Source organism: Bos indicus, chromosome 8 (assembly GCF_029378745.1).
Source record: "Bos indicus isolate NIAB-ARS_2022 breed Sahiwal x Tharparkar chromosome 8, NIAB-ARS_B.indTharparkar_mat_pri_1.0, whole genome shotgun sequence".
In the NCBI taxonomy this organism is placed as follows: Eukaryota; Metazoa; Chordata; class Mammalia; order Artiodactyla; family Bovidae; genus Bos; species Bos indicus.
In genome coordinates, this window is record NC_091767.1 from 67,358,486 (window position 1) to 67,368,342 (window position 9,857).

The following is a 9,857-nucleotide window of genomic DNA, read 5'->3' on the forward strand; positions in this document are numbered from 1 at the left end:
AAGTGTTAGTTGCTCAGTTGTGTCTGATTTTTTGTGACCCCACAGACTGCAGCCCGCCACCAGGCTTGCCTGGGATTCTCCAGGCAAGAATACTGGAGTGGGTTGCTATTCTCTTCTCCAGAGGATCTTCCCAACACAGGGATCATACCCGGGTCTCCTGCATTCCAAGCAGATTCTTTATCATCTGAGCCACTAGGGAAGCCCAGGTAATAATTTTACATTTAAATATTTTGGATAAGAAAAGTATTCCAGAGACAGGAAAGAAAGTATGAGCTGGGAGAGAAAGAAGAAAACTGTGAAATTATAGTTTGTACCCAAGAGCCAGAAATAAATGTCTTGGATAGAACACAGGAAAGGAAAATCATGGTGCAAAACATCATAAGAGAAGATTGTAGCCAAATCATGGAGAACTTTGTAGCAATGAGGAATTATAAAGGTTTTTCAATGACAGCATGCTGTAATTAAAGTTGAATTACAGTAAGTTCCCTACATACAGCAAATTTCTTTCTGAGAGTACATTAATTTGTAAGTCCAAGTTAAGTCCAACAAAGTTAGCCTAACTAACTGGCCCAACTAACATTATCAGCTATGGAGTACTCTACTGTAATAGGTTTATAATACTTTCCACACAAATAATACATGTGAAACAAACGCAAAAGATAAAACATTTTTAATTTTACACTACAGTACGTTGAAAAGTACAGTAGTGCGGTACAACAGCTAGCATGTAGGGGCTGGCCTCAGGTGAACAGGGAAGAGTTACTGACGGGAGGAGGGAGAGGACGTGGGCGGTGGTGGTGCGAAGGATCGTCAGCAATAGGGGATGGAGGGCAAGCTGCAATTTCACTCACACCTGACACTGATGGAACACATGTTTGCATTTTGAAAGTTCACAACTTGAAGATTCATATATGGGGACTTACTTTATAGGAAATAGTACCAGAAAGCATGAGGAGGTTGAATTGGAGTGGAGATGACCCATGGCAATAGTCCAGGAGCATGACGATAGGAAAGAGCTAAGGCCACAGCTCTAAGATAGACTCTTGAGACTTTGCCTGGTGTCACTAGACCAAAGGGACCATGCACAGTGTTGATTCTCTTTGATGCTTCAGAAATGAAGATCAGTCATATGGCCTCCAATCTACGAGATTCTTAGAGAAGGGACTTGCCTCCAACAGGCTTCTTGCATTAACCTGAAGTCAGCTGACAGTCAAAAGGACTTGTGTTAAACAAGAAAAAAATACCAATTTGGAACTCATTTATTATAACTTTAACTACATATTTAAATATGCATATATATATTTTTATATCTAGAAAAATAAAAGTTAGAACTCACAGGGTGTGTGTGAGCTCAGTTGTTGCAGTTGTGGCCGATGCTTTTCGACCCCATGCCCTGTAGCCTGTCAGTCTCCTCAGTCCACGGGATTCTGCAGGCAAGAATACTGGAGTGGGTTGCTATTTCCTTCTCTAGGGGTGAACTCACTAGTGAGGCCTCAATTCACTTCTTTTATTTGCTCTTAGGCGATTGCAATCCAGTGTTTCTCAGACCTATGAAAACCAATGTACAAAGAATTCTGAAGTTATAGCCAAGAAAAGCTCTCCAGGTGAAATAGGGTGACAATAAAAATAGCTCTGAATGTTCCTCCTGTATTTAATCTTCTTGGAGGTCTCCCACATGTAGCCCTGTTGGCAGAGCCACACTGGGTGTTTGGATACTGTTCTGGAGCTCTCTGTTGCTCAAACCAAGGAAGTTTTGGTGGCTATAGACAATTAGAAAACTAGAAAAAAAGAATCTGAGACCATAGTTTTTTTACATTGCACAATAGATAGTACAGGACTGCGGTCCAAGAGAAAGAAAAAAAAAAAAAATGGTGAGCTCTAAGATTGTTCTAGCTTCCTGACTAAAGGCACTTTCTGGATGTCATCACAGGGAAATCATTCCAAATGGAACACAGTAGCCTTTCTGAGTGGAGCAAATAGAGAACACAATTTGGGAAAGCTAAGTAAGTCAGAATTTCTGGAACTATGTGCCAGAAATGAGTAAGCTGCTTGGCAAAAGAGACCCAGAAGTCTGTATACTAGTCCCCTTAAATCTATATCTTAGTATTAGACTACACATGCATAGGTTGAAACAAAGACAGGCTAGTCAAAGGATAATTCAGGAAATCGCTGACCTTAACACAGTCTGGAGGTGTTAGAGTTTGACCATGTGGAGAGGAGAGTCCTCACTGAGCACTCAGGGCTTCCTGTGGAAACTCCAGAGATGTCCTGCCTTAATAGTGAGGCTAAACTAATGATAATGTAAGGGTTTTTCTAAACCTGCTCTAATAAAGTTTAAAAACAAGCTTTGAAAGAATCAAACTGACCCACAGTGAACTGCCAGAATAAAGTCCAATACTCCCAATACCTTTAAAAATCCAACACATAAAATATAAAACATGATTTCTAGCATCCAGTTAGAGATTACTAGATATGTGAAGACGCAGAAATATGTAACCCATAATCAGGAAAAGAATCAACCAATAGAAATAGACACAGGAATGATGGAAAAATTGGGGTTAGCTGACAAGGACTTTTCAAACAACTAACACAAATATGTTCAGGAATTCAAAGGAGTACATAAGTAAAAGAAAGAAATCTATCAGAAAGGAAACAAAAGGAATTTCTAGGAATAAAAAACAAAAACACGACTGTAAAGATCCACTCAATGGAATGGACAGAAGTTTAGATTCTCAGGGACAGGGAAGTCTGGCATGTTGCAGTCCATGGCGTCACCAAGAGTCAGACATGACGTGGCAACTGAACACCAACCAAACAGAGATTGCAAAAGAAAAGATCAGTGAACCTGAAGATATGACAATAGCAACTTAGTCAAATAAGCTGGACTTCTACTTAAAAAATATGGGGGGGTGGGAAATGAGCAAATCAAACCTAAACTAAGTACCTAGAAGGGAAAACAAAGAACAGAAAGAAGTGAAATACGTAATCAGCAAAAATAAGGGAGATTTTTTAAAAAGCACAGAACAAAAGCTTATTCTTTAAAAAGACAAATAAAATGTATTAATCTCTATTTAGACTTATCTCAAATAAAAAGAAGACATCAGTTAATATCAGGAGCAAAAAAGAATACGTCCCTACAGACACTGACAGTACGGGCATATTTCTTTGATGTGTGGGCAAGACAATATCTGCCCTCATGAAGAAGCAGATTGAGAGGAGAAAGAGGGGACAACAGTGAGAAAGCGTTAGCTATATTTTGGATAACCCTTGCAGAAATCTTAACTTAGTCTAGTCATGGAGCTATGTTACATTTAAAGAGTAACAAGGAGGACATCAGCTTCTTACTGGTATCTCCCACAGTTGTTCAGAGGAGTGTAAGTACAGTCTGTTTCGCTTAGTCACTAAGTTGTGTCTGACTCTTTGTTACCCCATGGACTGTAGCCTCTGCCAGACTCCTCTGTCCATGGGATTCTCCAGGCAAGAATACTGGAGTGGGTTGCCATTTCCTTCTCCAGGGGGTCTTCCTGACCTAGGGATAGAACCTGCATCTCCTGCATTACAGGTAGATTCTTTACCGCTGAGCCACCAGGGAAGCCCACAGTCTGTAGAGTCTCCTATTATGTAACATCCTCTGTCCTCACCTATTCTCTAGCATTTAGAAATTCTGGGAAGCCTCTAATTCACCTATCCTAGAAAATAATCTTACTCTCCAGGCTTTCTTGTCTTTACAATATTGCTTTCTTCAACCATCTTTCTTGATCTGTCCAAGTTCTACAGAAATATGTGCTTCAAATACTTGATCCCTCTATCCTGCTATGTAAAACTCCCTAGGGAGTGTGTTTCATCTTCTTTTTGACTACTTTTTATTTTTGGAATGAAAATTCTTTGGATTTTGTCCATGTCTTGCTCTTAAAATAGAGGAAAAGATGAAGCCGGTGGTATTGATGCTGATAGTGGGATAAATTTTTGAATTCCCACACAAACATTTTTAATTGACATACTTGTAAAGCTTGGTTACTTAGTTCAGTGTTATTTTAGGCATTTATTTTCCCTTTTTATTCTTAAACTTTCAGAAATACTTTGTTGGAAGTTTTATCCTTTGTGCTATTAGAAAGAAATAAAATTTGTAGATAAAAATTAGCATAGTGTATCCCAAACCTTAAGAATATGCTTTTCTAAGAAAAAAACTTAATGAAATCATTATGAAGTTGTGCAAGTAAAATATCTACAAGAATATTTCTATAATAATGTTTATAAAAAGTAATGTATTAGAAAAAACCCTGGGACTTCCCTGGTAGTCCAGTGGTTAAGAATCTGCGTTCCACCTCTAGTTGGGGAAATAAGATCTCACATACCTCAGTGCAAAACTAAGCCCTTGTGCAGCAACTACTGAGCTCATGGGCTCCAGAGCTTGTGCTCTGCCACAAGAAGGGCCCATGTGTCCCAAACGAAGACCCAGCACAACCCCAAAAAAAGTCTAAAAAGAAAGAAACTGATGTGAAAAATAGTGGAAACCAAGTGGAAAAGGTTAATAAAATAAGTTATGATAGGCATCATCTAAAATTATGCTATGGAGTACTTCTTGATGGCAAGGTTTTAAAATGATCATAGAACATATTATTAAATAACCATGGAAAACAATAAAACATCTCACTCTTTAATTGAAGAATGTAGTTTATCTTTATTCAGAAAAAAATTGTCATGTGCAACAAAACATCATAGTAGTTGGGTAACAGATGATTTTTCACCTTTGTGCTTTTCTCTGTCTTTGACAATGTACATGTATGTATATCAGTTAGGAATATTCTTGGATTCCTATAAATTATAGACACCTGACTTTAATGGCCTACTTAAGTAGATTCTCCTTTCTTTTATTAGAAGGCTGAAATGGATGGCTGCCCGTCCAGGTTCTTGACAGCTGGAGAGGACAATCTTTGAGATTCTTGTGACCTTTTCTTCACATTTGCCACCTGAACCACAAAATGGCTGCTGAAGCTCCAGTGGTCACTCCTGCATTCCAGCTAGAAAGAAAGAAAAAGGGGAACGTGACTACACAATAGATCATCACTTCAGATTAATTGGCCAGAATTTGAACGTGTGTCCTCTGCTCCTCCTCAGCTCTGCTTTAAAGTGAAAGTTGCTCAGTTGTGTCTGACTCTTTGCCACCCCATGGATTGTAGCCCGCCAGGCTCCTCTGTGCATGGAATTCTTTAGGCCAGAATACTGGAGTGGGTAGCCGTTCCCTTCTCCAGGAGATCTTCCCAACCCAGGGATCAAACCCAGGTCTCCTGCACTGTAGGAATCTGTAGGCAGATTCCAATTGCAGGCAGTTTCTTTACTGTCTGAGCTACCAGGGTAGCACTCAGCATCAAGGGATGCTGGCAAATTGAGTGTTTTAGCTTCTCCAACCTCATAACTACAGACAAGAGGCAATTGTTCAAGAATGTCTGGTTAAGCCAACTTCTGGTGTTTGTACTATTTTTCATGTGATATGTAAGTCTGTTAGTATGTATTACTTTGATAAAGAGATTAACTTTTAAAGAGTATACTAAAAATCAAATGGTCATTTTAAATGGAGACGAATAAATAATGTAGAATACAGAATGTGATATCTTTGAATGAGTTGTTTTGTTTATAACATTTGTTATATACACAGCATTGTGCAAAATGGTGTGAAGGAAAAGGACACAGTGGGAAATTGAAGACTTATAATCTAGCCTAGGAGATATGTCCTACACTCAGAAAATAATCTAGTATAGATATAACAGAAAAAAATGTGTCAAGCTGATGGTAAAAGCAAGTACCTGAACCTGAATTGTCAGCAAAAAAATGTTAGGTATGACCACTGGAGGAGAGACCACCTGAGCTGGGTTTTAAAGCATGTGAGAATTCAGAAATGTGGGTATAAAGAAGCAGTCCTTTTTTAAAAAAACTATGACCTGACTTCTAGGGATTAAGCAGGTATATTTTAATAAATGTTTTTATTTATTTGACTTAGCACCAGATCTTGGTTGTGGCAGGCAGGATCTTTGATCTGTGTTGAGGCATGTGAATCTTAGGTGCGGCATGTGGGATCTAGTTCCCCGACCAGGGATAGAACCGGGGCTCCTTGCATCGGTAGCTCAGACTCTTAGTCACTGGACCACCAGGGAAGTCCTAGGAAGACTTCAAGCAGCCCCGAGGAAGACTGGAGATGTCAATGGAAATGCCACATATGAGTCTGCATGGGAGTTGGGTGAATTTGAAGAGTAATGGGTGCTATGAGGGACTTGAAAAAGTTTTCAAATGCATATTAGAATATTTTCATTCCAAGGTGATGGGAAGGCCAGTTTGTGCTCCAGGGAGCCCTGACTGCATTCCTGGGACATCTGTCTTGCTGACTCAGCATCTCTGCAGGTCTTTTCCTGTTGTTTCCAAGGGGCTTGGATGCCAAGAGCTAACACCTGCCATCAGGCACCTGCCCGCTCTTTCTGTCTCCCCAGGGATGGCCCAGCTTTGGCCTATGGCTCCTGGCCTCATGCACCTGCTTTGCCAACTCTGCCAACTCTGGTTTTCTACCATCCACCAGGAAGAGACCAGGCCAAGACTTTGTGAGGCTGCTTCAAGTGCCAGCATCTGGGGTTTGTGCTTTATGCTGTGTCACTGGGATCCTTGACAAGATGCTTGAAGAAGGTGATTTTATGCCCCATTGGAAATAAGAGATGAATGATAAGTGTAGTATTGACCACAGAAGTATTAGTGGACCTGTGTGCTCAGTCGCTCTGTTGTGTCCAACTCTTTGTGACCCTATGGACTGTAGCCTGCCAGGCTCCTCTGTCCATGGAATTTTCCAGGCAAGAATACTGGAGTGGGATGCCATTTCCTATTCCAGGGTATCTTCCCAATTCAGGGATCGAACTCGCATCTCTTGTTTCTCCTGCATTGGCAGGTGGATTCTTTACCACTGAGCTACCTGGGAAGCCCTCTATTGGTTGTAGTGGTGGTGGGATTGTAATAAATCTACAATGAAAAGTGAAAATTGCTAAGTTGTCTCTGACTCTTTGTGACCCCATGGACTATACAGTCCATGGAATTCTCCAGGCCAGAATACTGGAGTAGGTAGCGTGTCCCTTCTCCAGGGGATCTTCCCAACCCAGGAATCGAATCCAGGTCTCCTGCATTTCAGGCGGATTCTTTACCAGCTGAGCCACCAGGGAAGCCCAAGAATACTGGAGTGGGTAGCCTATCCCTTCTCCAGGGGATCTTCCCGACCGAGGAATTGAGCTGGGGTCTCATGCATTGCAGGCTAAGACTCTGAGCTCCTGCTGCAGGGGGTCCAGATTCGATCCCTGGTCAGGGAATAGATCCCACAAGCCACAACTAAGAGTTCACGTGCTGCAACTAAAAGAACCTGCTTGTCGCAACAAAGATGGGAGATTGCTCATGCCACAACTTAGACTGAGTGTGGCAGTCTTAGTATTATAAATAAAAATAAATACTAAAAAAAACACTGCACCTCAAGTTGCTTCCAACCTGAGGAGGCAGACACATACGTTAATACTGAAACATAGTGAGGTTTCAGAGGGTTAAGTCAGAGAACTGAGAGCTCAGTGATTCGGGAGAGGTTCCATAGCAGAGAAGATGTCTGAGCTTAGCCTATTGTGAGGAGTAAGTGTTGAAAAATAGAGCGGTGATCAAATGTAAGAGACAGTTATTACCTAATAAAGCTGCCAGGGACACAGATCATTGACCATTAGCTCCTGGAGACTGGCTCTACTCTGCTTCTGTTTTACTAGTTGCTTCTTTCACACATAGGTAAGCAGGAAGAATATGAGACATGGAATTCTCAGCTACTAGTAAGTGATGGTGTGACCTGGGCATGTGCTCCATCTGTCTGCATCACAGTTGCCTCTGCTGTGAAACGGGGCTGGGGGGTGGGGGGCAGGGGGGTTGATGGATGTTGCCACTGAATTTCTTCCTTGGTTGGGAAATCCCCCACCCAAAGACTCTTGGTCAGAATGGAAGCCCACATCTCACTAAAGACAGTAAAAATGTACTTGTTTCCTGTCCTCCTCTGCAGCCAGGGTGGAGACTGGTGACCCAGGCTCTCCTGGTCAGATGTGCACTGGTCAGAGTCTGATCCAAAGGAATAGAGGACAGAGGAGGATCCTCCTGGCAGCAGTAGTTTCGCAAACAGGACTGCTTCACCTGGCAGCAGCGGCCACAGTGAAAGCTGAGAAGTTCTGGGCCCAGGGAGTGGTCGAGGTTTTCTCATCCGATCCGGATGTTGGGCTTTGCTCCAGGCCTGGGTCTCCAGCTCTCCCAGTCTCTGTCTTTTTTGTCTTGTTTTTAGTATTTATTTATTAGGCTGTACCAGGTCTTAGCTGCAGCACTCAGGGTCTTTTAGTTGCAGTGTGCAGGGTCTTTGGGTCTTCCCAGGTGGCGCTAGTGGTAAAGAAATTGCCTGCCAGTGCAGGAGATGAGAGAGAACGTGGGTTCAATCCCTGGGTCAGGAAGATCCCCTGGAGGAGGGTACGGCAACCCACTCCAGTATTCTTGCCTGGAAAAATCCCATAGACACGGGAGCCTGGTGGACTACAGTCCATAGGGTTAGTCGCAGCCTGTGGGATCTAGTTCTCTGACCTGGGATTGAACCATGGGCCTTTGCATTGGGAGCTCAGAGTCTTAGCCACTGAACCATTAGGGAAGTTTCTACCCATTTTTTGATAGGTAAGAAGTAGATTTATTACTATCCTTCTCAAAGAGGTTGCAAAAAAATCAGTCAGTTCAGTCTCTCAGTCGTGTCCGACTCTTTGCAACCCTATAGACTGTAGTATGCCAGGCTTCCCTGTCCATCACCAGCTCCAGGAAATTGCTCAAACTCATGTCCATTGAGTCGGTGATGCCATCCAATCATCTCATCCTCTGTCATCCCACTCTCCTCCTGCCCCCAGTCCCTTCCAGCATCAGGGTCTTTTCCAGTGAGTCAGTTCTTTGCATCAGGTGGCCAAAGTATTGGAGTTTCAGCTTCAGGATCAGTCCTTCCAAAGAATATTCAGGACTGATTTTCTTTAGGACTGACTGGTTTGATCTCCTTGCAGTCCAGGGTATTCTCAAGAGTCTTCTCCAACACCACAGTTCAAAAGCATCAATTCTTCAGCACTCAACTTTCTTTAGAGTACAATTCTCACATCCGTACAGAAGATGTTGATGTTCCAGGTCTTGGGCGAGTTCCTGAGATGAGCCACCAAGTGAAAGGTCCTTGGCTTGGAGCAGGAAAAAATTCAAGAGCAAGCCATAGTAAAGTGAAAGCTGGTTTATTGAGAGAGATACACATTCCATAGGCAGAATGCAGTCTGTCTCAAAAACTGAGTGCAGACCTGGGAGATACATATTACTTAGACAGACTGTCTCCGTATTGTCCTTTTTTCAAAGGATTTTTTTCTTTTTTTGATGTGGACCATTTTTAAAGTCTTTATTGAATCTGTTACAATATTGCTTCTGTTTTATGGTTTGTTTTGTTTTGGCTGTAAAGCATGTAGAACCTTAGATCACCTGGGTTTGGATCAAGTTCTCTCCAAGGTTCCTTCCAGCTCAGTGTTCTGTGATGCTAGAATTTGTCTTCAGTCCAGCAGATGTAGTGCTGGACCCTTAGTGAATGCGTATTGAACAAGGGACCAAATGGGCACAGGATCTCAGCCATCGACTTTCCCTTCCTCATGCTTTCACTATCTCACTCAGTGATCTAAATGATACCCACATGCAGGCAGCAGGAGTCACATCAGCAAGAAAGAGAAATGCTGAACCGCAAAGCCCTGTAATATTAAAAAAATTTTTTCTTTTTTTTTGGCAAATCAGTCAACACAGAAACACTGTCT

The 9,857-nt window shown here is 42.1% G+C and overlaps 1 long non-coding RNA gene across 1 annotated transcript in view; it reads left to right on the forward strand.

Annotated features, from left to right (window-relative positions):
* LOC139184456 (uncharacterized) overlaps window positions 1–5,619 on the forward strand; it is a 28,742-nt gene extending 23,123 nt beyond the window's left edge. The window contains exon 2 of the long non-coding RNA XR_011567954.1: window positions 4,879–5,619. This is a non-coding gene — a long non-coding RNA (uncharacterized lncRNA). The remainder of the gene's footprint in view (window positions 1–4,878) is intronic.
* The last annotated feature ends 4,238 nt before the right edge of the window (window positions 5,620–9,857 follow it).